This window comes from Macrobrachium rosenbergii, chromosome 11 (genome assembly GCF_040412425.1).
Source record: "Macrobrachium rosenbergii isolate ZJJX-2024 chromosome 11, ASM4041242v1, whole genome shotgun sequence".
NCBI classification, from domain to species: Eukaryota; Metazoa; Arthropoda; class Malacostraca; order Decapoda; family Palaemonidae; genus Macrobrachium; species Macrobrachium rosenbergii.
In genome coordinates, this window is record NC_089751.1 from 35,497,127 (window position 1) to 35,521,344 (window position 24,218).

Genomic DNA, 24,218 nt, shown 5'->3' on the forward strand with positions numbered 1-24,218 from the left:
ATGTATATATATATATGTATGTATGTATATGTATATGCATGTTACGGCCGAAATCGGCCAAAGTGAGAAGTGGCCGGCGAGAGCCGTGTGGCCAAGGTCCGACGTTCATTTCAAGCACTCGGACCTTGGCCACATAGCCAAGGTCCGACTGCTTGAAATGAACGTGTATAATGCGTTTCGCCGTGTTTAGTACTAGCCCCTCATGGATCAGATGTCCCTAAGTGCATTTGCTCCCTGAGGGGCTAGTATTAGACATGGTAAAACACATTTGATCCCCGAGGGGCTAGTACTTAACACGGCGAAACAGTGTAGATGAATCACTGTTTCGCAGAGTTTATTACTAGCCCCTTGGGAATCAAATGTCCCTAAGTGCATTTGCTCCTTGAGGGGCTAGTACTAAACACAGTGAAACACATTTGATCATGAGGGGCTAGTACTCAACACAGCGAAACAGTGTAGATGAATCACTGCTTCGCCATGTTTAGTACTAGCCCCTCGGGGATCAAATGTCCCTAAGTGCATTTGCTCCCCGAGGGGCTAGCACTAAACACGGTGAAACACATTTGATCCCCAAGGGGCTAGTACTAAACACAGCAAAACAGTGTAGATGAATCACTGCTTCGCTGTGTTTAGTACTAGCCCCCCGGGGATCAAATGTCCCTAAATGCATTTGCTCCCCAAGGGGCTAGTACTAAACATGGTGAAACACATTTGATCCCCAAGGGGCTAGTACTAAACACGGTGAAACACATTTGATCCCCGAGAGGCTAGTAATTAACACAGCAAAACAGTGTAGATGAATCACTATTTCGCTGTGTTAAGTACTAGCCCCTCGGGGATCAAATGTCCCTAAGTGCATTTGCTCCCGAGGGGCTAGTACTAAACACTGTGAAACACGTTTGATCCCCAAGGGGCTAGTACTTAACACGGTGAAATAATGTAGATGAATCACTGCTTTGCTGTGTTTAGTACTAGCCCCTTGGGATCAAATGTCCCTAAGTGCATTTGCTCCCTGAGGGGCTAGTACTAAACACAGTAAAACACATTTGATCCCCAAGGGGCTAGTACTTAACACAGCGAAACAGTGTAGATAAATCGCTGCTTCGCTGTGTTTAGTACCAGCCCCTTGGGGATCAAATATCCCTAAGTGAATTGGTGATTTCACGAATTCCCTGGAAATTTCAGGGATTTCGTGAAATCTCTGGTTTCTCAGTCATACTGTAACACACACACACATATATATATATATATATATATATATATATATATATATATATATATTTTACATATAAACATATATACTGTTAATTTCAAATAACCGGACCTTGGCCACACTACCTCGGCCATTTCCCGAATTGGCCGGCCACTTCCCACTTTGCAAATATAATATATATATATATATATATATATATATATATATATATATATATATATATATATATATATATATATATATATATATATATACTGTATATATATATATATATATATATATATATATATATATATATATGTTACAGTCAACACGCATAATCAGTCATTACGCGTAATGACTGAAATTTCAGTCATCACGCGTAACGCATTTTAGGGGACATTTGATCCCCAGGAGCTAGTACTAAACACGGCGAAACAGTGAGTCACCTACACTGTTTCGCCGGGTTTAGTACTAGTCCCTGGGGGGTCAAATGTATTTCGCCGTGTTTAGTACTAGCTCCTGGGGGGATCAAATGTCCCTAAGTGCATTACGCGTGATGACTGAAATTTCATTCATTACGCGTAATGACTGATTACGCGTGTTGACTGTAACATATATATATATACATACAGTAAATAAATATACATATACATATTTATCATTAAAACTGTTACTTGGGTTCTGTCACGATCACTTCCCCGAACAAACTATTTATGGACATTCCTCAATCAATAACTCCCCTAGTCAGGACCCGAAGGCTTATTATTCCCACTACCAGACGTAACGTTACACCTTCTTCACCTCCTCGAGACTTTTACCACAAGTTGCAGGGACAGGTAGGAAGCTCACATCAAGGTCCCTGCTGCAAGGTCATTTCACGATGCAACATTTCCGCAACGAAGAGATTTAGAGTAGAATCTAATTACACGGCACGAGATGACCCCTACGCGGCCTTGATTGGCTCCATCCAATCAATGATTGGCTTTATTCTAAACATTTGGCTTTCATGTCACGTCGTCCAGGTTAAATTAATGATCAATACAGTTGACCATCTGCAATGGATTTCTTCCTTACTCCGATTAATTACTTGCTGGACGCCTCAGGCCCGATTTCCCAGCGAAACTGATCGTTTTAGAAATGTTCCGATAAATCCAATTGTGCCTTTGTAGACCAATGCAGTTTGTGACTGTGGTTTGTCGAGACCAGCGTGGGTAGCATCTGGTTTAGCAACCTCATTCTTCTAAACTTACTAAGAACCATCTGGCACCACACCTTTGAGAGGGAACGATATTTGGCAAGAAATATATCTATCTATCTATATATAATATATATATACATATATAAATTTACCATACGCCTTTTTCCACTTAGATGGAGTGGCTCCATTCTACTGACAGCCAGGTACGTAATTCACTGCTTTGGATCAACAGGGAACAGATGAATTTTTCAGTAATGAACACCAATGATTTTTCCTGACTATGGATCTAACTCTGGTTTTTCGCTGATGAGGCGAGGTCCGCTTACACATACACACACACACGCAAACACACACACACACACACACACATATATATATATATATATATATATATATATATATATATATATATATTTATATATATGTATATATATAGATATACATATATATATATTTATAGATATATATATATATATATATATATATATATATATATATCTATACTGTATATATAAATATATATGCATATATATGTGTATATATATATTTGTGTATAAAATTGGATGCACTCAATTCGGATATCTTACAACACTAGTGGTTGTAAGCATTAAGAAGACATACACCACATATCTTACTTTACACAAAGCTCTGAAAGTTTTTAAAACTAGTCTCCTCACCTGCAGCAGTTTATGTTCTAACTGTATTGTTCAAAAATTCTAAACCTGCCTAAAACTTTCCATTCAAGTAAGCTTTTAAGATGAAGGTAGGTAAGATTGCCACATGATGTCGTCAGGGGAGAAACAGTTTTGTTTGGCTTGCTTTCGTACATAAACTAGCAGAACTTGTCCATTTTCACTATATAACATAAACGGAATCCATGATGAAGCTCATAAGAACCAGTTCAGTTGGACCCCCCGCCCCCCTCTCTCTCTTTTCTCTCTCTCTCTCTCTCTCTCTCTCTCTCTCTCTCTTCTCTCTCTCTCTCTCTCTCTCTCATACACACACACACTTACAGCCTTAAAGAGACTTGCAAGACAATTAACAGAAGAGTGACGAGAGTTCCTTCCGCCACCGATCTAATAAAACGCATTCTACTGCAAAAGTAACAATAAAAACTTCCTTTAATTGCAGTTACAATTTCTGACGCTTTAATCTGTGTCGATCTGCCATTTCGAGCAGTGACGGTTAACCTCAAGCTAAAGTGAAAGAAAAACCCTAACTCTTCAGTTGAGAGAGAGAGAGAGAGAGAGAGAGAGAGAGAGAGAGAGAGAGAGAGAGAGAGAGAGAGAGAGAGAGAGAGAGTTGGTTCTAAGCATCCAGATTTGCCAATAATCAGTAATCTTCGTGGCCGGTGTAATCCACTAACACCTAATAAAAGCAACGCAGTAACAGTCACACTGTAAATAATAATAATAATAATAATAATAATAATAATAATAATAATAATAACAATAACTATATTGTGGCAACTTGCCATCTCAGTCCCTCTCGCAACGCATCCCTGGCAATCCCTGGTCAGACAAGAACGTTGTTGACTGAAGAGAGATGCTTGTGATTTATTCTTCCCGTCGAGACAAACGACTGACTGGAACCATTGGCGTTGCAACAACAACTAACTACTACTACTTTCACCAATTAGAGACAATGAAAGACTTTTTAGACAGCACGCGTGATTTTGTTGGAGAAACGCTGTCATGTTTTCTGTTCTTTTTCTGTATTCGGCAGGTTTGCGAGTGTACTATAACAGTAAATTGATAAGTGAATGTGAAAAATGGCCACGTTTTTCTGTCTTCTTGATAATTCAGCAATAATTCGGCAATAATTAATACACATCCCAAAAAACATACACACAAAGCTTTCAATAAAATTAGTACAAGAGACAGTACTTCTACATCTAGAAATACAAGTGGCTGAGAAATTTCTAGAGCAAAAAATCTTGCAAAACAGAAATTAAACTATCGTCCCTTATTTACTAATCAAACCAATAAACATTCATCAGAAGCAAAAATATTAAGGAACACTAATCGTAAGCATGAATTAACCTATACAACAACCAATTCCCATTTCTGAGAATTCAAACAAAAGGAATATATATATATATATATATATATATATATATATATATATATATATATATATATATATATATATAAAGACAAAATCCACGTAGGAAAGAGAAGCACTCATGGAGTGCTGCGACAGTCGAAAGGCCTTGCAGCACTCCAGTGTTTCTCTTTCCTTCGTGGATTTTATCTTTATTCATATATTCATCACGTTTCATATTTTCGTGATTCAGTTATATATATATATATATATATATATATATATATATATATATATATATATATATATATATATATATATTTGTTTTGGTAAATGTATGTTTACCATTACCAAGTTCAACGGAATGTAAAATTACGGACACAGACCTAAGCGCACAAACTGATCGAATTAAAGCTGCGTGTGTCACTCATTTGCAATTATTATTTCATTTCCAATTGCACACTTAAGGGATTCTCATTGTTCAATAAAATGCTTCTACTCCTACTGCAACCTTTACAGTATGTGTACAAAAAATTTCTCGCAAAAAAAAAAAGCGTTATTTGACAAGATGTTTTAATTTTGTTCATAACAAGAAGACCTCTCCTTCCAAATTTACATTTTGCAGTTTACCTATCAGAGTAACAACCTTACAAACATTTGAATTTCCTTGCAATGACATACAGAATGACCGAACGACACGATGACACCACGACATCGGCATAAAATTCTTTTCTAACTGCCGCACATAAACGTACAACACTAAACATGTCTAAAACCAAATTCTAGACGAGAGATTTTCTGCTAAGGCTTGACAGTATTCACCAAATAGTGTGGGCCAATGCAAATAACCGGACGGAAAACTCTCAAAGAAACGTAAACTGTCACTAAATATTTGCACCATTTACTCTCTTTTCCAGGTTTCTCAAAAGGTCTGCATCTCCTCGACTGACAAACCCGCTTACAGAACATCGGCATATCTTTTTTTAACGCTACGCCATTTCTCTTACAGGGCGTGGCTCCAGGAAAGACTAGACAAAGGTCACTGTCACATTCATACTTTAACTGCTAAATCGTAAAAAAAAAAATCCTTGAGCAAAAATCTTTACTGCTTCATACACCAAAACAGAAGGCCCATCAGTACTGTAACGGGCTCAACACACACTGCGCCGTTCACCTTTTATTAGTTTTCTGTAAAAGAAAACTATTGAGATGGCTATTTGTCTGTCAGTCCGCATTTTTTTTGTCCGCCCTCAGATCTTAAAAACTACTGAGGCTAGAGGGTTGCCAATTGGTATGTTGATCATCCACCCTCCAGTCATCAAACATAACAAATTGCAGCCCTCTAGCCTCAGTAGTGTTTATTTTATTTAATGTTAAACTTAGCCATGATCGTGTGTCTGGCACCGCTCATGGGCCGCGGCTGTGAGTTTCATGGGCCATGGCTGAGAGTTTCATACAGCATTATACACTGTACAGAAAACTCGATAGCGCCGAAGAAACTTCGATGCATTTTTTACCTGTTTATCTTGCAAGCACTCGCTTGCTTTTTGCTTATTAAGGCACTACCATTCCAACACTTCCTTCCTCTATCTATCTCGCACTTTCTAGGTCTTCATTTCCCCTTTCCTCCTGACACTTCTGAATTAAGCATTCTCTTCACAAACCTATTATCCTCCATTCTTTCCATATGACAACACCACCTCACATATTTCTAATTATCTTTGCACCTGCACCATCCTATTTACCAGCACTCCTTTACTTTTCTTTGTATTTCCACAGTTGTCAGTTTTCGGCCTTCATTACATACTATGCAAACAACTCTACACAATCTAACACAGGCTTCACTTCCATCATAAAAACTTTTGTCTCTAAACAATTTATCTTCCATGCAATATACCCTAAACTGAATAACAATTCCAGGTTAATTTGACAAAGATAATTCAACCGATACCCTTTTTTGTAAACATATGGACCCACGTCTGTGTTCATGACATTTATGCGATATAAGGTTATTTTGTACATTTGTAATGTATACAATTATTATTCATTAATAATCACGAAGTTCTGTTGTTGAATTAAATAGTATACCAGCTCAGACCACTTTCAGCACTGGTAACAAGTGGAAAGGCTCCAAGCACAATGAAAAGTTTTCTGGCTCTAACAGGGGAAACTGGCACCACGCACATGCTATTTCGAAATCATATCATTTACCCATTACTTACCTATGAAAAGCATGGCACACTTCCAAACTACACATAGCCAACATCTCACTCCGGTCATTTATCTTTTTTTTTTTTATTTTTAGATGAACACTATTACAAAAACCTATTTTACTTGATTTGTCCAGGCAGATACACCATGTCTGGCGAAAAAACCCAGTGTGAGCCTCAGAAAACGCAGTAACAGGCTAAGAGGTGCCAATTGCTTAAATAAGAATGTTATGGAGGGTACAAAGAACGACGATAAGCAGACAACCATTACGAATCACGTGAAAATGTGCTGACTTTAACCGTTCCTTTTCCAAAGGGCAGACAATGGCAATTCTAAGTGTAAAGTCTGAGGATTTAAGGGGTGAACTAAAGAACACACAAAGGGAGGAAAACAGAAATGGCGGGGGGGGAAAGATTCTGACGAATATTACTGTTTTGCATTGATGGAAAACCCTACGTGTTTCTGACCTTGAATTTGTTGGCATGCGATTCAAGGTTACAAAAACGTTGGCTTTGCTATCAGTGCAATAATAATAATAATAATAATAATAATAATAATAATAATAAAGGCAGCATTAGTAGTAACAGCAATAGTGACGACAACAGGATGGCCAACAAAAATAACAATCGCAATAAAAACAACATTAAACATAAAACTCGCAACAGCAGCAACAAACGCGCGGCTCCGGTAGGCCAATTTTTCGTCCCCCAAAATTCAATTAAGCTCTTTCAAGTCCGGAGAAACTCATCATCATCACCACATTTTCCTCCCGGACCTCTTCCGCTGTCAGGACGACTCTGAAAACATCTCGAAATTCCCCAAAATATTTTTGTTAGTCGAAGTAAAGTCGCTGGATCCAAGGAGCAACCCGAGGTTTCTGTCCATTCAAATTATTCTCCACTTGTGGCTCGAAATGTTCCCTTAATAATGTTTCTCAAATTAGTCTCCTACTATTCTTCTTCAATAGATTCTTAAAACTAGAAATCTCCTGGAATAAATGAAGCAACCTCTAATAAATTAATTAATAATGTTCTAGTGAATTGAAAAATTCACAATAAACTCAACGTCCCTGTCTGGTTCCATGAACTAAAAATATAGAAGAAGAGCAAGTGTAAGAATAAGTAATAATAAAAACAAGTAAATATATGAATACAGGCGCCATTGCATCGTGTTGACCTTTTCCTTTGACAGCACTTGTAATAAGGTCAGATTCGGATGTTTTCACAGTTGAAATGCGAAGGAAAAGTTATTTTCAGCTATTTTCATAAATTCTCGAAAACCTACACGTCACCTTTTGCACAATGCAGTTCGCAGTCAAATAAATAGACGTAGAAAAGAGCGAATTGTGGTGCATGTACGTACGTACATACATACATACACACATACACACACACATATATACATATATATATATATATATATATATATATATATATATATATATATATATATATATATATATATATATATATATATATATATATATATATATATATATATATATATATTATATATATATATATATGTGTGTGTGTATGTATGTATATATATATATATATATATATATATATATATATATATATATATTTACTGTGTGTGTTCAGAAGCCAAGACACATCTGTATTAGGGAAAAAACTTGTGAATCTTACAAATACGTATATGTGAAAAGATCTTCATTGCAAAATATACAACAAAAGGCTGATTCTGTCCATGGATATGATTTCTTGCAATCTACGAGTAATCAATAGTTACCCAATTTCCCTAACCGCCATCTTCCTAATCACGTAAACTTCTCACTACTGCATCATTCAACAAGTGGAAAGAAGTAAAAGGAGAAGAAGTGTTGTGTATTTCCAACGCACTTCAGGACCCCCTTCACACACACACACACACACCGTCATCAGACACGGCACAGAATTTCAGTAATAACAGTCGATCATCCCACACATAAAAGACGAAATGGATTCATAACCAACAGCTACATTCTCTTCGCAACAACACCATTTAGCGTGTCGCAACAGCGCGTGGAAAGACGGCTTTCCCGTTCCTCTCTCGGCTGAAAGACAGCCAGGGAGACGAGACGATTTTGCAGGGGCTGAAGGAAGACAGCAGTTAATCCGAGGTTGGGCAAGACGCCGTTAAAGAATAATCGTCTAATGATACTTCCTGCATTGCTCGATATTGCCAGCTTCTTGTGCCCTTCTCCGCTCGCTCGCTCTCTCGCTCCTCGAGTATAATACATTCTCCGTCTTGCACACAGGGCTCTTGCCCTCCCACGCCCGTCCCTCAGACAAGGACCACTCACCCCAACCACCAATTCACCGCCCTGATACCCACGTATCAGTGCTCACCTCTCACCCGCTTGTTCTTTTGTGAAAGGGTAAACGAACTCGCATCTGTCAAGCACACGGCCGGAAGACGCAAACTACGAATGCAGTCGCTTCATAATTTTTTCAGGGCATAACTTTATCAATGAAGCATGTTTACATTCGCTCTGCATATAAAGCTGTTTGAGGCCATATATCTCATGCAACCTTCTTAAGTGTGTAGAACACTGCTTGTGCTTGTGTTGACGAACTGTGAATTATAGCAAAACCAAAAGTGCAAAGAAACTCTAAATAAATATTTCCTAAACCATCCAACATTCCCCTTTATGCAAGATAAAGATAGATCCCAAATCACTGAAAAGCGCTTGGGGCCTGTCATTTTAGTGACATGCAATATGCCCGCGAAATAGCGCAGCAGGGGAAATTTTCATAAATATCTAAGCATTCGTCTCCTTAGTGATATTATTATTATTATTATTATTATTATTATTATTATTATTATTATTATTATTATTATTATTATTATTATTACTGGCAGCTGCAGCAATAGTGGTGGTAGTAGTTGTAGTAGTATGGTAAAAAAAATTGCACTAAATTATAAGTACACAAAAATGGAACAGGAATGAAATCCAGCCCCATACAATGACGGGTCTTGTCGAAAAATAAGGAATGTCATTTACAAAAACAATGACCTCGAAAATGTGACCCTACGACCTTGAACGGTTGCTGATTTTGCAATAACGGTTACGTACAGTACTTATATCATCCGAGGCAAAGAGAAAGAATCCCAGGGCTTGGTGATGTCGCAAACGTGAAAAATTTGAGCTTAGAACGTCTAAATATATATATATATATATATATATATATATATAATGTATGTATGTATGAATGTATATATATGTGTCTATACATAAATACATACATACATACATACATACATACATATATATATACATACTGTATAAAAATACATATATATAATTATATATAATGTATATATACATATATATACAGTATATATATATATATATATTTATATATTTATATATTTATATATGTATTTATATATATATATATATATATATATATATATATATATATATATATATATATATATATATAGAGATAGAGAGAGAGAGAGAGAGAGAGAGAGAGAGAGAGAGAGAGAGAGAGAGAGAGAGAATGATTAGCGCACTACTACTCGTGACGCACGCACCCGCACGAAGAAAACACCCTTAACGGTAAAGCCAAGATGCTTCAGGAACGGGAGCATTATCAATCCTAAAGGTTGAAAAATCCCTGACCCTTACGACCTTTCTCCTCCTCCTCCTCCTCAGGCTGAGACAATTTCCTCATCCCCGAAGCAGGGAATTTGAGGGGAAATTCCACCCCGATCGGAGATCATTCCTAACGGAGTCTTTAAACATCCTTCTCTAACGGCGTGTTGACATTAGCCACACGCAGCATTGCCATTTCGATTCTGCGGAGTAAAATTCCTGGGCCCGGTGACGAAAAATGTGTTACCTTCTCTCATTTCCGGGAATACTCAAGATCCGGGGTAAATAATTCCCGAAATGTGACAGCGAGAATCCACAATTTTCGCGAACTAACAGTAAAAAAAGTCACCTTGGAAAAAAAAAAAATTGGAGAGGGGTTTAAGAAAACCTCTTCTTTGGCAGCACTGAGGTCGTCGGCAAGAGCCTTCCAGAGCCGTCAACTTTCCAAGAAAAAAAAAAAAAAAGTGGGGGGAGACAGAATCCCTTGACCTTCACCTAATTCAGCAAAAACGATCAAGATTCAACATTGCCTTTGAGATTTCCGAGGAGCGAACAGGCTTGGGAGGATTATTCTCATCAGGAGCTCAAATTACGCGGAACGATCGCTCTTGGCGGCTGCTGGGGAACCGACAAAGGGAACAAGTGTTGCAGCAAACGATGCTGCTTCAAGGACATAAACTACGGTTACGATAGCCAAGACAAATAACTTAATTACTGAAGCTTATTTAAATGTTACGTTTACTGAAGCTTGTATGTCAAGACGAAGGCATCACTCACGATTTAAAACCGTGTTGCTGGTGCCTTTGTTCCAGCAAAAAAAAAAATATATATATAATATATATATATATATATATATATATATATATATATATATATATATATATATATATATATATATATCTACATATATTATATATGTAGAATAAAATAACAAAAAAGTTTACGCCGTACCTTCGTCTTATTCCCGATAAAGAAACAAAAGAAAGAAATGCTGGAGTAAGAGAGATGAATGAGAACTTGCAACATTACGACTACAGGAATCGCGAAAAAACAAACATCTTAGAAAACTCTTCTCATCTTTCCTTAATATCGTTTTTTGAAAAATGCAGAAAAAGTTTAAAAGAAAATTTACGAAGGCTAAAGTTAACTATAAAAGAAAAATATCCTTGAAGCTATTTTTTTTAGTTAAAATTATTTAATTACACAATCCCCGTTCCTAACTTTTATCCACATACCCAAATGCGTCAGTACTGAGTCCCTTCAGTTTTCTTGGATGGAGAAAGGATGAAACACATCCATTCAGCCATGCAATTCCACACACACACATATACTGTATATATATATATATATATATATATATATATATATATTATATATATATATATATATATATAAAATATATATATATATATATATATAATATAATATATATATATATATATATATATATATACATATATATATATATATATATATATATATATATATATATATATATATATATATATATACGTATAAGCTTTATTGCCTTCACATAAGTAAGTTTCAAATATTAAGCCACAAATATCACTTAATACTGAATTCAGTACCCGGGGACAAACTACGCCCAAGGTTAATGATAACAACTGATTCGTGTATCTGCCGCAACCAGGATTCGAACCTGTGCCTTTTTGTTTAGATACAAAGATAGAAAGTAGACCTTTACATACACAGATATTTGTACATATATATATATATATATATATATATATATATATATATATATATATATATATATATATATAGACAGAGAAATAGAAAGATATTTATATATATATATATATATATATATATATATCTTTCTATTTCTCTGTCTATATATATATATATATATATATATATATATATATATATATATATATATATATATACTTATATATGTGTGTGTACGTGAATGAGTGTATGTCAGCTATCAAAAACAACATTCCATACCAATATCTTTAATTTCCACGAACACTATCAAATGTTAGGTGAAAATAATCAGAGCTTGGAAAAAGTCTGGTAAAAAAAAGGTGAAAATAAAACAGTAATTCATCAAGTTACTATAAATAACGAGGTGACCGATTTTCCTTTACCCCACAGGGATAAATAACAAGTCATTTCCCTCATCCAGGACAACTAGAGACAGACGAGACTCGAGTCATTTGCATTTTGTTAAACTTCGGAGGAGAACTGAGACGGGCATTCCTGATGTCCCGATCAACCCCAGGGTGTAAAAGAAGAAAGCAAGTGGCGAAGGAAGTAGCAGACCAGCCTCCTAAAATAAAGACAGTATATTTTCCTCTCAGATTGTTACCTGCTTATCGTGTGGTTTCGTGGGAAAAAAGGAATTGCAAGAAATTAAAATATATATCGAGTACATGTATATAAATAATATATATATATATATATATATATATATATATATATATATATATATATATATATATATATATAGTGTTATAGATAATTGATGGATAGACAGATAGATAGACAGATATACACACAGGCAATATATATATATATATATATATATATATATATATATATATATATATATATATATATATATATATCTTTGATACAATGTTTCCTTCAATAGACTGCGTTCCCAAAATAACCTTCCTCTTTTTCTTTAGTTCAATAAGCCAAGTACAGAACACACGGTGGAGGATGCCCTTCCCAAAGGCCTTTAATGAAAACCCTACTTACTTCATAAAAGGTAAAAAAAAAAAAAGAAAAAAGGAAAAAAATGAGCGCATTCAATAAAACTCTAGCGGGTGGAATAACCAACGCCGGGACGCATGTCACTGGCAATAAAAAGTCACGCCTACAGGAAGAGTAATGAAAAAACGACGCCCTGTAAAAATGAACAAAAAAAATGTAATATCATTGTCAAATCAGACAACGACATTAAAATCAAATGTTACATAGAAAACATTCAATTTTGTTACCTGATATTCAAATAAGAATAAATTCAATTTTGTTTCGCGCCGAACGCTGTCGCTTGCTGCTGACACATTGTCACGGTTTTGTTTGATTTTCCACATGAGGTATGCATGCACGAATGTAAGTATGTATGTGTATGTATGTATATGATGTATGTTTATATATAAATAATGCATATATAAATATATACATATATATATATATATACAGTATATAAATAAATATATAAATATATATATATATATATATATATATATATATATATATATATATATATACATACATACTGTAGATAGACACAAACACATTCACACGGACACACACACACACATACATATATATATATATATATATATATATATATATATATATATATATATATATATATATATATATATATATATATATATATATATATATAAATATACGAAGATACATACATACATGTGTGTGTAAGAATGTGTGTGTGTCTGGCAGGACAACTGTAGGCAGATATCTGTAACAATAATTCACACGGACAAAATGCCCTAACAAATCAGGTGCGTCTGATTTGTTGGTCCCAGATGCTTTAGCATAATATTGCGCACACATTCATTTCAACTCCAGCTGTCGACGTCCCAGCAATGAGAATCATGACATATTGAGCAGCAGGATATTGCACGATCGCAGCCAGGCCGGAATATACTTTACTATGATAAAAGTCAGCGGCACGTATAATAAATTATTATTATTATTATTATTATTATTATTATTATTATTATTATTATGAAGAAACCAACACACATAAAAGAATCTGATTTTCTGAGCAGCAAACGCAACAGTCAATGTTCCATTCATTTGCAAAATATTTAATTAATAAAAAAAAAATAACACCTTTGACATATCTTCTGCAGTTGTTTCATGGACCTAAACAAAATTTAAACAACAACAACAATGACAATAAAAACGAAATATAAAAGAATGTGAGCATTTTCAATAATCCTTTTACAATTATCAATGTGAGTCCACGAAACGTGAACTTAAGTAGGCTATACCTCAGTTTAACCAAACCAGTGAGCTGATTAACAGCTCTCATAAGGCTGGCCCAACGATTAGATTCATTTTACGTGGCTAAGAACCAATTGGTTACCTAGCAATGGGACCTACAGCTTATTGTGGAATCCGAACCACATTATAGCGAGAAATGAATTTCTATCACCGGAAATAAATTACCCTAATTCTTCATTGACCGGTCGGAGAATCGAACGCGGGGCCAGCAGAATGCCAGCTGAGAACGGTATCCAGCAATGGGACCTACAGCTTATTGTGGAATCCGAACCACATTATAGCGAGAAATGAATTTCTATCACCGGAAATAAATTACCCTAATTCTTCATTGACCGGTCGGAGAATCGAACGCGGGGCCAGCAGAATGCCAGCTGAGAACGGTACCCACCCGTCTAATGAGGAACCACGAAACGTGAAGATACTTTGCAATAATTTACACCTAAAAGCGTTCCCTTTCTTCTTCCAAATTCGAGTTTACCAAATGCATTATCCAGCCCAGATCTTCTTTCAAATATTCTCTTTATAGCTACATACCTATATCAACCATTCAGCTTACACTCGCACTACTAAAAACATTCCATCTTTCTATGAAATTCCCATTGCGAGCCACGAAATGTAAGGATACTTTGCAATAATTACACTTAAAAGCTTTCCATTTCCTCTGCCAAAATATGGTCCTTCCAAATGCATTTTAACTAAGTACATTAACCAGCTCAGATCATCTTTCAACTACTCCCTTTACAGCCAAAGAACTATATCAACCATTCAACATACACTTGCCCATATGGATGAGCGTAACCTCATGCTAATAATATAAACGGGGTAATTGTACTGATAAAAAAAAAATTCATACCAAATAGTGTAAAGGTTAAAACAGATATTTTTTATCGCACAGCCTGAAATAACGTGCAGCACTATGCTTGCTTTCCTTTTGTTAAAAGGATGTCATTATTCTCCAGTCCTTGAAAGTCAATCGAGCCCTGGTAACTCGAGGCCGCGCCATTAGCTTCATAGCAAGAAAAATAGGACGAGTGTTTCTATATTTTCACATTAATATGTGCCAGTAAGTCACACAATTGGGCTAGTCTCTCTCTCTCTCTCTCTCTCTCTCTCTCTCTCTCTCTCTCTCTCTCATTAGGCGTTCATTCTTTGAATAGAAAAGCAAAAGTTTTCCTTGCTTTCACCAGCTCGGCAAACCATGTTTATGAATGATAGTCATTAAAAAACACAAAAAATAGACTCTCTCTCTCTCTCTCTCTCTTTACGCAAAAATTTTACGACCATTTAATGACTAGCATTCATACACGCAGCCATAATAATGCACACCTGCGTGCTCCTGTACAAGGTATTTAAATGGATTAAACCATTTAAAATTCATTGTTATTTATAGACATACAGCTACCAAATGAACACAAAAACACTGACAGGTAATGGTCCTTTGATCTAAGAGTAGATTTCCTATTTGGATACACTAAACTGGATGTTTGTTGAAATCTAAGGGAACGCATTACATTTTTCACCAAGCCCAACTTAAGTATTTACAAACAAGCAGAATAATATAGCAATGAGAGTTTAGCCAGTACTGGAAGACGTAAGGGTAAAACAGAGTCAAGGATTCGGAGGCAAAGATCATCAAGTAGGTAATGAAACAATACAAATTGCTGCCAATTTGTTATTGATAATATTATTGCTTCCTTTGAACTTTCCCACTGCGATAGTACTCTAAAAATATTGCAATCAAATCTCTTATTCACTTATTCACACATATAGCATAACGCTTAACGGGCCGAATCTTTGATGGAATATAGAGAGTATTTACTCCATAATCATATCCAGCCAAGTGTATAACTTTAGTCTTAGGGAAAATACACTCAGGGTCCAGCAAAGCTCGACCCTCAATTGGTCATTACGGTTACACCAAAATGCATAATGAAATCTCTTGATCCAAGAACACAGAGTGTCAGCTCGAGATATAAAGTAGAAAGAGAAATTGGAAAATAGTCTTTACAGTAGTTTTTGCTGGACAAGAACATTAATTTTTGTTTGGTTCCTCCTGGTGACAAGGCAGCATAGACACGGGTGGCGACTAGACCCTTTGCAACTTTCGTTCCCTAGGCTCAGTCCTTTTGTATCTTCAGTTTTGTAGCTCTAACTTCGAAATTGTTGAAGTTACTCGAAGTCAAAGTCCGGAGAAGAGTAATAAAAAGAACAAGGATAACAATCAATTTGGAGTTCTAATTATAATAACTGGAAAAAACAATGATTGCATTCGGTTGAGGCCTAAGTTAATAAAAATAATGCATAGAATATAACTCGCCCCATGGGACCGGCACTGCAGCGTTGAAGAAAATGACTGATCCGGTACAATAGCAAAATTCTCTGTTTTATGAAACAAAACAAGCTGGAAGAGCGCGATGGTGCATCAGAAAAGTTATTCCCACCTCAGATAGTGAGATGGGGGAAGGGGGGGGATGGGGGCAGAGGGGAAATTGCATAACTTTCTGCAATTTGCTCGAAACGAACAAGTGTAGTCATCAGGTCGGTAATAGAAGTGGGGTGATGATTTTTGACCTTTAATAACACACAGTCTCTCTCTCTCTCTCTCTCTCTCTCTCTCTCTCTCTCTCTCTCTCTCTCTCTCTCTCTCTAGTTAACTTATCACTCATCAAATTTTCCTTTCTTAATTCAGAAAAACTTTTTTATCGTAGGCCCCGATCGCAAAAAAAAATAAATAAATAAATCTTACTATTCTTGATATATCAGTCTCTTCTACATATCTGTATGTCTCTGCCTATTAAGCATTCTGAATATTTTCGTTAACAGGTCAGTGAGGAAAAATCACGAATAAGTTCAAGACTCTAGCTGCAATGTACAAATCATCTGAGTAACAACGAAATTTGCATGAGCAAGAGGGATAATAAGTTGTAAATTCGACATACCCATATGTTAAGCTCATTCGTCATGATGAGAGGGAGAAAGAAGTAGTGGAGGAGGAGGAGGAGGAGGAGGTTGACAACAGAGTGAGGGGCAGCCGAAAGCTCGAGGCCACCTAACGTGAAGATTCCAGCGAGTTGCCCAAGACAATGAGTGAGCAATGCAGCCAAAACGAAGATAAGAAGTGCTTCGACATAGGGGGGAAAAAAGGCCATGCCAAGAATGCCCAAACCTCCTGTCTTTATTTGGAATTTGAATGAGTGATGAAATAAAGATGTTCTGCTTTCTCGGGAAGAATCATAAATTGCTTATCATTAACTTCACGAGAGCGGGGCAGGTCTATTTCATTTCCAGAAAAATTTATCCGACTTTCAAAGATGTATGTAGATGTACGTATATATGTATGTACATATGTATATATATATATATGCATATATATATATATATATATATATATATATATATATATATATATATATATATATATATATATATATATATATATATATATATGAATGAATGAGCTGAATCAAATCCACATGGCTTTAGCACAAGAACAGACGTGAGTCATCCACGCCGTTCAAGACATGAATATACCATTCATCTTTAAAATTATGTGGATGACGTGACATGAACCAGAGAACAAGAGCTAACGCCATCTATTGGACTATTTGGATTTATCTGTAAAAGTAGTTGCTGACACTCCAACATCTTCGAAGAAAAGTCAGGAGCATCTTTAGCTAAATAGGAAGTGTAATCGGTTGCCTACATAAGAGAAAAACGTAGGATTGCATTGGCATCCGGACGATGAAGTATGTTAACAACCATAATTACGTTTGAAAAATCATATGGCCTTATAATCTGTACAATTACCTTCTCTCTCTCTCTCTCTCTTTCTCTCTCTCTCTCTCTCTCTCTCTCTCTCTCTCTCATTCTGTTCACAGGAGGTACCTTGCAACCATATTAGAAAATAAATTTCACCATCAAATCTCTGTCAACAACTGGTACAAGTAAAAAATGTGCCGAAGTTTCTTCGGCGCAATCGAGTTTTCTGTACGGCCGCTACAGCGTTTAATCAAGACCTTCGAAAATAGCTCTACCTTTCAGTGGTCTCGGTATAATGCTGTATGAGCTAACTTTAACCTTAAATAAAATAAAAACTACTGAGGCTAGAGGGCTGCAATTTGGTATGTTTGATGATTGGAGGGTGGATGATCAGCATACCAATTTGCAGCCCTCTAGCCTCAGTAGTTTTTAAGACCTGAGGGCGGACAGAAAAAAAGTGAGGACAGAAAAGTGCGGACAGCCAAAATCGGTACAATAATTTTCTTTTACAGAAAACTAAAAATGAAAATTCAATTTTACAAAAAACGTAGAGGAAAATGTGAAAGTCGTTGGGATTGTATGTGGTGGAGGAAATGAAACAACGGAAATAAAAACGATTAAAAGACAAACGAGAAACTGAAACGGGTGGTATTTGGAAGAGAGGTCGGTGGAGAGAGCGTTCTCTGCTGTACGAACACAAACGAAAAGTCTTACAATAGAAGTTTCTAAGGCCTGTGGTGAATGTGTGTGTGTGTGTGTATGTATATATATATATATATATATATATATATATATATATATATATATATATATATATATATATACACACGTGTATACATAAGTACACACACACACATATATATAATGTATATACATATACATATATATATATATATACATACATATAAATATGCGCATCATCAGTAAGGAATTTGCCAAGTGGGGTGGTTTCAGAGGAATTTAAGAGTAATATATATATATATATATATATATATATATATATATATATATATATATATATATATATATATATATTACTCTTAAATTCCTCTGAAACCACCCCACTTGGCAAATTCTTACTGATGATGCATATTTTATATGTATGTATATATATATATATATGTATATGTATATACATTATATATATGTGTGTGTGTGTACTTATGTATACACGTGTATATATATATATATATATATATATATATATATATATATATATACATACACACACACACACACACACATTCACCACAGGCCTTTACGTGTCTGTCTGTGTATTGTCTTAGTCAGTTACTCGCGCAGTGAAGTTCTTAGACCGAAGTCTGCGCTAACGTTCTTAAGGAGATAAACTTGGATGATGGAAGTTGAAGTGAAGTTTAGTTAATTTGGGTAATCGCGGAGGTGTCTGTCCCTTTGTTAGCGAATTGAATGCTTTGTCTCGGGTCTGAATTTACAAGTTTGCGATGTTGTCAAGGAAATTACTTTGAAGTTTACGAGGATGTGCGAAAGGAATACGAATTAAGCTTGTCTCTCGCTCTCTCAGATTGTATGTATATATGTTTATATATATTATATATATAGTATATTTATATGTATACATATATCTATATAAATATATATATATATATATATATATATATATATATATATATATATATATATATATATATATATATATATATATATATAATGTGTGTGTGCATGTATTTATGTGTAAGTATATATACACACACAAATATATATATACGTATATATATTTATGTATGTATGTATGTATGTATGTATGTATGTATGTATGTATGTATGTATGTATGTATATATGTATGTATGTATGTGCGTGTATATCATCAATAAGCAATTCACCAAGTGGGGTGGTTTCAGAGCAATTAGCCTAACAGAAGTCAGTGCCTATTTTACCCTTTAACTGCAGACTTCCCGATGAACCAATCATATAGCCTACTCGTACACAAAGCTCACCGACAACACGTCTACGCCCTCTTCCCAACACTTTACCCCCACTCTTTCTTTCACCTTATCTAGTCGATCTAGTCATTCATTGAACAGTCTCTCTTCTCCCAAAACTCGAATTAAACATTCTTTCCTTAATCTCTTTATAACCTGACCAACATAAAACACTGGTCCAGTTTTTATCGCACACCATCCTATTTTGAATATCTTCATCATATCTCTTTACTTCTCACAACTTCAAGCAATTCACCTCAGAAGCTTTCCCTTTTCCTTATCACCACGCAACATCCAAAATCTACTCTGACGAAAGATAGAGTTGGCTCAGAATAATCCTTTATACTTCACAGTCTTTGTTTCCATAGACTCACTACTCCTCTTCCAGAACTTTAAAAAGATGCTTCTATTTCACTTGCTCTACTTATTCTATGATAAATCATAGAATAAGTGAATCGTATGAATATAAACCTGTATCACACTTACTTGAAACTATCCAAATCAACCACTGCCATTTCTCCACCATCCAGTCTAACATTAATTACTCCTTCCCGGCTTTAATTTGCTTTCATTACATTACTATTCCCAAAATTCATTTTCAACTTTCTCCACTATTCACACTCTTTCACCAGTCTCTGCTGCTTCTCTTGCCTTTTAACAAACACTATACTATCAGCAAAACTTCAGCCATTCTAGACTCCGAGACCCACTTCTACATCAAACAATAACCTTCCCGTAGGGGGTATTCTAGGACAAGTTTCCCTTCAATCATAACATAATCTAACTGTTCTTAACGCCTTCCAACTTGGATCTCTTATTAGTCATATCATGAGTGTTTTTTTAAGCCAGTACATTTCAATTACATCTCTCCCTTCGCCTCTCGAAGTTCTCATGGGGTTTCATGATGCATGAACCTTATTTGTCTAAAATTACACTGCACTCTCGTTATCAATCCTTCTGCCGAACTTTCTCAATTAAAACTCTGAAAATAGTCATCGTCGACGGTGGTGTTACACCCAAATTATTCTTACAATCATCTCTGCCACCCTTGACCTAATATAAAGAAACAGTTATTCTTCTCAGCTATTCCTGTTCAACCTTTCAATCCAGATATACCCTGCACATCCACGTCACCACTCAATTATGCTATTACCCTAACTGCAGTATCTCACTTGTAATCCCAAGTCCTGTCGCTCAACTGATGATGTTTCACCTTTTAAAACGCCCTTCGTAAATTCTCAACAGCCTCTTTCAAAATCATTTTCAAATTTAGGCCTACACGAATCTCTTCCACTCCTGAATCATTCAGATTTGCTTCTCTCCCATGTTATATCTTTAACAGGTCTCACGTTATAAACTTTATCGACACTGAGCTGCATTCCCCTACACAGCATTTCTGTTCTGAAATCTATTTGCTACTTAGCCTTACTCCCTGCATATGCCTCTCTAAAATACGTCCTCTTCCCCTAAAGCACTACCTTCAAATTTACCTCTAAATTTTCATTATATCTACCACTGTTTTTCAGAGAGAGAGAGAGAGAGAGAGAGAGAGAGAGAGAGAGAGAGAGAGAGAGAGAGAGAGAGAGAGACTCCTCCCAAGACCTACAGAGATTCTCATGACTCCCACAACCTGATCTGATCTTGAACTCCTCTAAGGTCATGACCTGCCCGAATACTTTTTTTTTTTTTATTAATGGACGATATTGAGAAACCTCTCTCTCTCTCTCTCTCTCTCTCTCTCTCTCTCTCTCTCTCTCTCTCTCTCTCTCTCTGGGAATAGAAATTTAAGGTTGAAAGGCGAAAGTACAAGAAAGTTAATTATCAAATTTACATTTAAATTATGTCATAAGCAACACAGTTGTCTTTCCCGTGGACTAATTTCCCATTCTGAGAACCACAATGAATTGCAAACATTAAACACACAGCATAGTCCAAACACAAAAGCATACATACATACATACATACATACATACAATAAGGAAAATATAAAATGATTAATAGTTAAGGTTAAGAGCTATTGTTGAATGTACATCCACACACAAAAGCATACATACATACATAGTTACATACATACATACAATAAGGAAAATGTAAAATGATTAATAGTTAAGGTTAACAGATATCGTTGAGTGTGCATGATACGGAAAAAGCAAAACTTTTGGAAGGTATTTCTTGAGAAGTATACACAGAGGAAGAAAGCTCTGAAGGTTTACAAACAAAGATATACAAAGGAAAAGACACTCAAAGGTTAGGAGGTGAAAATGAAAACAACTTTGTATACTAATATGGACCTGATCTTTAAAAAAAAAAAAATGGCAGCTATGGTGATAGGGAAATTATAATAAACAAGTTTATGGTGCAGAACAAAAGCACACACACGCGATGTGCTGGAGTAATTGTATGACAGACGTCTTAGGAAGCAAATCTTTAAAAATCCAGAAAGCACGAAAGCGCCTTCAGAAGCGGAGTAATTATTACAGCAATCGCCTTCAAATTCGTGGAATATCTCGGCGCAAAGTTGCAATAAAAAAATTTGAGGATAAGAGCAACAAATTATCTTTTTAATAGTACAGTCCCATCCCGGTTTTTGTCAAAGGCAAACGACCCCATAAAAGGATGGACGTACATGAATAAATTAATAAATTACCCTGAATACAAGCACTTACACATATTGAGAACGCATTACATAATGCGTGGAGGAGCACAGAAAAAAACAGGGCGAGGCTAAGTATCAGAAACAACGAGCCATCCTAAACCTGCTTTACAAAGTAGGTAAGTAGCTCCTTTATACTTGCGCACGCGCGAGCGCCTCTATTCTGACGGACCACAATATCATAAGCCGATTTGTACAAAAGGACTTTCAACCGGACTGGACGAAGACATACTCGCTGAGTAGAAAATACGACAACCACTATCAGTAACATTACTAACCTCGAAGATAATCCTTGACTTTTTAAATGATACGCCTTGCTTATATAATTTAATTCTCATAATTAAAGTAAATAATAGACTGCACAAAACACCAATAAATAACTACAGTAGATAATACCTTAATAATACATTCACTTCCACGGGAGAGAACATCAGTTATTAGAAAAGTTCACTAAATCATAATTTCCAAACAAAAAATTACACATATTTTCCTCATCAACTATGATTTTAAAACGAACTTTTTAAACGAACGAATTTCTTCAACAAGTTGATCAAGTCATGAAACTTTGGAAAAAAAGGTGGACAATAAATACTGTACTACGGAAATGGAAGCTGTAAACTTCAGAGACTAGACAAAAACTACTTAAAAACCTGAACTAATTAAGCCATCGAGAAATGACCAAAAAAACAAGTAAAAAATCCGCCGAAGTTTTTCGACGCAATCGAGTTTTCTGTACAGCGTATAATGCTGTATAAAGCTATCAGCTACGACCGGAAAGCGCTGCCAGACGCACGATCATGGCTAGCCTAAACCTTAAATAAAATAAAAACTACTGAGGGTTGCAATTTGGTGTGTTTGATGATTGCAGCCTTCTAGCCTCAGCAGTTTTTAAGGTCTGAGGGCGGATGAAAAGTGCGGACGGACAGACGAAGTCGTTACAATAGTCTTCTTTTACAGAAAACTAAAAAAAATAAAGTAAAATAAAATAAATAAAATCCGTCACCACAAGCAATTCTGACAAAAGTAATAGATATCGCACTGCAGTATAAAAAGTCTACACTGAAATATAAAAAGTTTCCTTAAAAATGGATTCTGTTCGTCTGAGAGTACCACGCATACCGTGCCTCCTGTCTCATGTAAATCAACATGTATTCTTTTAAACACTAATAAGTAAAAATAATTCTTTTTTATATGTCCTTCTTTGCTACAATGATGCAATGCTGAAATCTAAAAGCACATGGATGACAAACTAAATCGTACAATGATCATCACAGATTAAGGACAATAGAAATCACGTAGATAACACCTAACATTTAACATTTTACAATGTTTCACAAATAAGAAGCCAAATCTGTATGCAGAAATAATAAACTACCTATGACAAGCCTAACTGTTACATGATAGAAAAAACAAAGACTGTTGCTAGAATTGAGAACGACAGGAACTAAGAAAAAACTAGAACAGGTAAGAGCGCTGGCATACAATGCAACAGCCTTATCTGGAATTCTTCAAGAAAAAAATAATAAACTTCAAAGCGCCTTTCGCTTTTGAATCGACCTCACGTCAGCTGGGCGGAGGC

At 35.6% G+C, this 24,218-nt stretch overlaps 1 protein-coding gene across 1 annotated transcript in view; it reads right to left on the reverse strand.

Moving 5' to 3' along the window:
* LOC136843323 (chymotrypsin-like protease CTRL-1) overlaps positions 1-24,218 on the reverse strand; it is a 451,535-nt gene that overhangs the window by 406,225 nt on the left and 21,092 nt on the right. The window lies entirely within an intron of this gene.